At 50.5% G+C, this 4,778-nt stretch overlaps 1 long non-coding RNA gene across 1 annotated transcript; it reads right to left on the bottom strand.

Moving 5' to 3' along the window:
* Window positions 1-2,334: 2,334 nt before the first annotated feature.
* On the bottom strand, window positions 2,335-4,537 carry LOC128109380 (uncharacterized). The gene is made up of 3 exons (XR_008217805.1): window positions 4,322-4,537; window positions 3,372-3,510; window positions 2,335-2,631 (listed from the first exon to the last, which is right to left on the bottom strand). It is a non-coding gene; the product is annotated as an uncharacterized LOC128109380 (long non-coding RNA).
* Between the last annotated feature and the right edge of the window lie 241 nt (window positions 4,538-4,778).

Genomic DNA, 4,778 nt, shown 5'->3' with positions numbered 1-4,778 from the left:
CACAGAGTTAGAGAGATGTGTGAAATCCCATTTGTCTGGCCCCAGGTCAGTGTACCCATTTTCTGGATGACCAGCTGTGACACACTGAAGGCAGGAACCACGTGCTGTGTCTGCCACCCTTATCAAGTACACCTCTTGAAGCTCAGGCCAGCACCCGTACACAGTTGGTTATCCAAAGACGCAGCTGAAGTGGACCAGAAGCCAGACGTTCTTGAGTGTTGGCTGTATGCCGGTGAGTCTGCATAGTGATCCTTGAATGCAGTTCGCTGGGTTAAAGCCAGGCTGCAAGAAACAGTCCACTTCAAAGCCAGAGAGGATACACAATGGAGCAGAAACGACAATCTGGTAGAAATCCCCCCACCCCCACCCTGCAAAAGATTCCTTGCTGCCTCATGTCAGTCACCTGGCCTGGGTATCCCCTGGCACCATCACCCCCAGCACACGCACATGCACGCGCGCGCGCACACACACACACACACCCACTGCTCATTTATATCACCAACCATCTCTACCAGCAGCAGGCCCTCAGCATGCCAGGGGATGCCTTTGCACAAATGAATGAAAAGAAAATTTACCTGCCCGAGAGGCAAAGGACACCCAGAGACCACTGTAGGAGAAAAGGAGGGAGCAATTGCAGAGGGTCCCCCCCCCCCCCCCCCGCCTCCCCCAAGCTGGCTCAGTCTTGTTCCTACGGTAGTGTAGGCAGGATCCCCTGGGGTTTCTCTACCAGTGGACGATCTGCCACAGCAGTTTCCATCTGATTGACTGGAGAAGGAGCTAGGTGGGACCCACACACGCCCATCAAGACAGGAGGAAAAGCCTTAGGCTCAGCCCTATTTGAATGGCTGAGTGTCTCTCTATGTGCCCAGCTTCCAGGGCCTGCTCTGTAGGATGGTGAGGGGGAGGACATGCTCACCTCACACAGACAGTAACTGCCATGGATACCAACAACAAAGAGGCCAGGGAGCAGGACTTCTCAGCAGATACAAGAGAATTCAGAAAAGAGAGAAGGGCTGGTTTTTCAGTGGGTGACCAATAGGCTGCTCCTTTTTGTTTTGATTTGGTTTTTTGTTTGTTTGTTTGTTTTTGAGACAGGGTTTCTGTGTAGCACTAGCTGTCCTGGAACTCACTCTGTAGACCAAGCTGGCCTTGAACTCAGAGATCCGCCTGCCTCTGCCACCACCATCCAGCGTCAACAGGCTCCTTAAGCTTACCTTTTCTATCATAGAAGTTAGAGTGAGTGAACATAAGCTAACGTGCATGTGGGGCATACAGCTCTGCTTTCTGAGTGCGAGCCAGGACCACACCATTTGAACCACACTGTTTGATATAGCGCCTCCATTTTGGTCAAGTTGCAACAATTTCAGCAACTAAAGTTACTTGGTTTCTTTCTTTTGGGCTTTTTTATTTATTTTATGTGCACTGGTGTGAAGGTGTCACGTCCCCTGGGACTGGAGTTACAGACAGTTGTGAACTGCCATGTTGGGTGCTGGGAACTGAACCCAGGTCCTCTGGAAGAGCAGCCAGTGCTCTTAACCTCTGAGCCATCTCTCCAGCCCAAGTTACTGGGTTTCTAAAAAATAAATTAGTTTATAGATTCTTGATAACCCACCCTGTACCCTCAAGTAAAGTCCACACAGGAAAGACGTTTATGGATCACCTGACATCCTTTAACTATTCACTGATCACCCCCAAGCCAGAAAGGGGAAATGCTCAGCCTTCTTCCCCATCCCATCCCTCTCTGGCCTGTAACTGCCTAGCTTGTACATGGTCAGCCAGCTAATTCTCACAAGGCGCCCCCTCTATGGGAACCCCCCAAAGAAAATCCTGCACTGTCTGAAGTCGCCTGTTCCCTTGTCTGTGTTTCCTGCTCACTGACCTTTCACTGAGGACTTTTAGTGCTGTTTCAGGGAATTTTTCTCTCTGGAGTGAATCTCTGAGGAGAAAACAGGGTCAGGGAGAAAAAAACTGCATACCAGAAATCCCTCTCCAACTGCCATGGAAAGGGGACCACTGGGTTGGGGCTCAGGAGTAAATGAAATGATAGAGCTAAGTTCTCAGACCAGGAGGCTTAGAGAGCTTGCCATCTTCAGGACCATTGTCCTGAACCCTTCCAACCCTCAATCTCTGTAGCTATAAACTGATCCAGTCTCCCAAGGGGACTGAATTTGAGGCTTCATTAAGCAATCGTATTTGATAGGGTGGTAGTCACAGGGCGTGTATGTTTGTCAAAACCATCCAATATTTATTCATGCATTTATTATATGTACATTATGGTCCAATAAATTTTTTTGCCGTGCGGCAGATGGAACTCCAGGCCCCGTGAGCGCCAGGCAAGCACTCTGCCACTGAAAAACGCTGACCCTCTATATCCTGTTTTTTGTTTTAATGTGAGTTTACGTAACTAAGTAAATCAGCCCCACAGCATAGGAAGTATTTGTTCCTTTCTTAGTCCCTGGTCTTCTGCCTGGAAAGAGAGGGGAGAGAAGGCACCTCTAGAAACAGGACTGCACAGGGAGGGTTTGTCACAAGCTGTGCTGATTTCCCAAGCAATGACCGCCCAGGGAGACGCTGGTGTTCTGGATGCTTCTTGCGGCTTGAACATGGGCCTCTCAGCTGCAGGGGAAGTGCCTGTGTGATCGAGTTGCTGCGTTAGTTCTGACGTCATAGCCCAGGGTCATTCCCCGCCCTGCAGCCTAGTTGCTTCTTGTCCCGGAAGCCCCTCCATCACTATTGTATGTCCACCACCACTATCCCTTTGTCTCCCAGCCTTCCTGCTGAGCTATTCTTTGGTCCCTGAGCAGAGTGGCATGGTGACTAGGGGCTGCAGGCTGTCACTCTTAATGAAGCGTTGGCCCGGAGAGACAATCGTCTATCACAGCAGCCCCGGGATGATCCGTGAGCTGCATGTTAGGAATGCCTGGCAAAGATGGGTTACAGCTCAATTAAAGAAAAGTGTGTGTGTGTGTGTGTGCCTGCGTGAGGGGTGTGCATGCGTGCTCACTCACTGGAGGCTGGAGAGTAGAGTATGAGAATCAGGTAAATCGAGGGAAAATGTGCCCTGAGCATTGGCCAGAAGCTGACATCTTGCCTGAATGGCAGCTGCTTGGGAGATGTTAGAGATCGGACCCTTGCTGCCGCGCAGCCCCCAAACCTGGGAAAGCTCGTGGTTTGCTGTTCGCCTCATTCTACGGAGTAATGAATATAAATTCAATAAACCGTGTATGAGGGTAATTTTGAACTCAATTTGGGACTCTCCAGTCTAAGACAATCGTTCAGGGTGCCAGCTTTTCCGCTTCATTTGGATTTACAAGATTTGGTCAGAGGGGCAGAGGATGGAGGTCAGGGCGGGGCTCTCAACTATTACATACAAAGCCCTGAGCCGGACCAGCCAGCTCTGGGGAAAAAAGAAGAGGCTGATAAGATATGGGACCAATTCAAAGGTGAAGGTGTTTCCAGTGTGGCGTTCCTTCAGGAGTCCTTCCCTCACTTCGCCAAAGATGCTCCCATCTAGGAACAAGGAAGAGAAGGTCATGGGCTGAGATTGTGACAACCAGGCCACCAGACAACAGCCACTTGGGGCTGGAGAGATGGTGGGCAGTTCGCAACATCTGGCAGCTCCAGCTCCAGGGGATCTGAGGCTCCCTTTTGACCTCTTCAAGCATCTGTGCGCGCGCACATACACACACACACACACACTCACGGCGGGGTGGGGGGCGGGGAGGGATGAAAATAAAACAAACCTAAGATAACTGCAGCCCCAACCACGATTGCCCTGTAACATCGCCATGACGAGCTGTCTAATGCTCAGCTCAGAACCTTTGCCATAATTAAGAACTGAGTGGTTGGATACTTGGGGACAAAATAAAATCAGTTCCAGTAGAAACCAGCAGGCTGGGGCCAGGCTAAAATACGAACAAAGGGAGGTGGGATGTCGGGGAAACAGATAACCCAGTGGGCTCTGCTGTGGGGGTCGGTACTGATTAGCTCCGCGCAGGTTCCCGGGGTTCATATCCACTCAGCTCCTCCCTCCCCACCCAAACGACAAGGGGCCAGAGCAGACATAAAGAAAAGAGTTGGAGCTGACATCTTGCCTAATTTAAACTCTGCTCACAGAGAGGCCCGAGAACAGAAGGAGGGGCGGACATCAAGTAAGTAAATGTCAGCCCTTACAGTTGGTCAGAAGCCATCAGCCGGGCAGAGGCTCCAATCAGAAACCGTTCAATTAGCACAGTAAAAGAGGAACAGAGCGGGACCGGGCACAGCGGGGGAGGGACGGAGCAAGGGAGGTGTAAGGCAGAGATCAATAGAGGATTACTACCGTGAGATGTGCAGATGACAGAGGCTAGCAGATGCCTTCCATATAACAGGGCACCCAAGCCAGACACCCTCCATAAAATGTCCACCCAGTTCCTTGGCTCTCTCAGATCCTGTCCCAGGGGGCCAGGCCATCTTGTGGACTATTTTGGAAGAGATTTCTCCCTTTTGCTTGAACCCAGAGACAAATGGGCAGCTTTCAGCCACTCGGGAGCTGGGGGGTTGGGAATGAATTGGAACACACAGAGAAGGGAGTGACCCTCTGCAGGCAGTGCTGGGAGGTTGCAGTCTGTTTTCTGTGTAAAGCTACTCGAACTGATAGGGAAATATATCCGATTGTGAGGTAGGGTCACATAGGCATGTTTCCCTTCAAAGCTAATTATTATTTAACTAGCTAATAGTTGTTTAATTTTGCATACGGTACTTGCCAAGGCCAAGACTTTCTTTCACTTTTTCATTTG

Source organism: Peromyscus californicus, unplaced genomic scaffold (genome assembly GCF_007827085.1).
Source record: "Peromyscus californicus insignis strain IS unplaced genomic scaffold, ASM782708v3 Scaffold_14__1_contigs__length_90479793_seg_2, whole genome shotgun sequence".
Classification (NCBI taxonomy): Eukaryota; Metazoa; Chordata; class Mammalia; order Rodentia; family Cricetidae; genus Peromyscus; species Peromyscus californicus.
The sequence above is the reverse complement of the archived record's forward strand: the minus strand, read 5'-3'. Positions and strand labels throughout refer to the sequence as shown.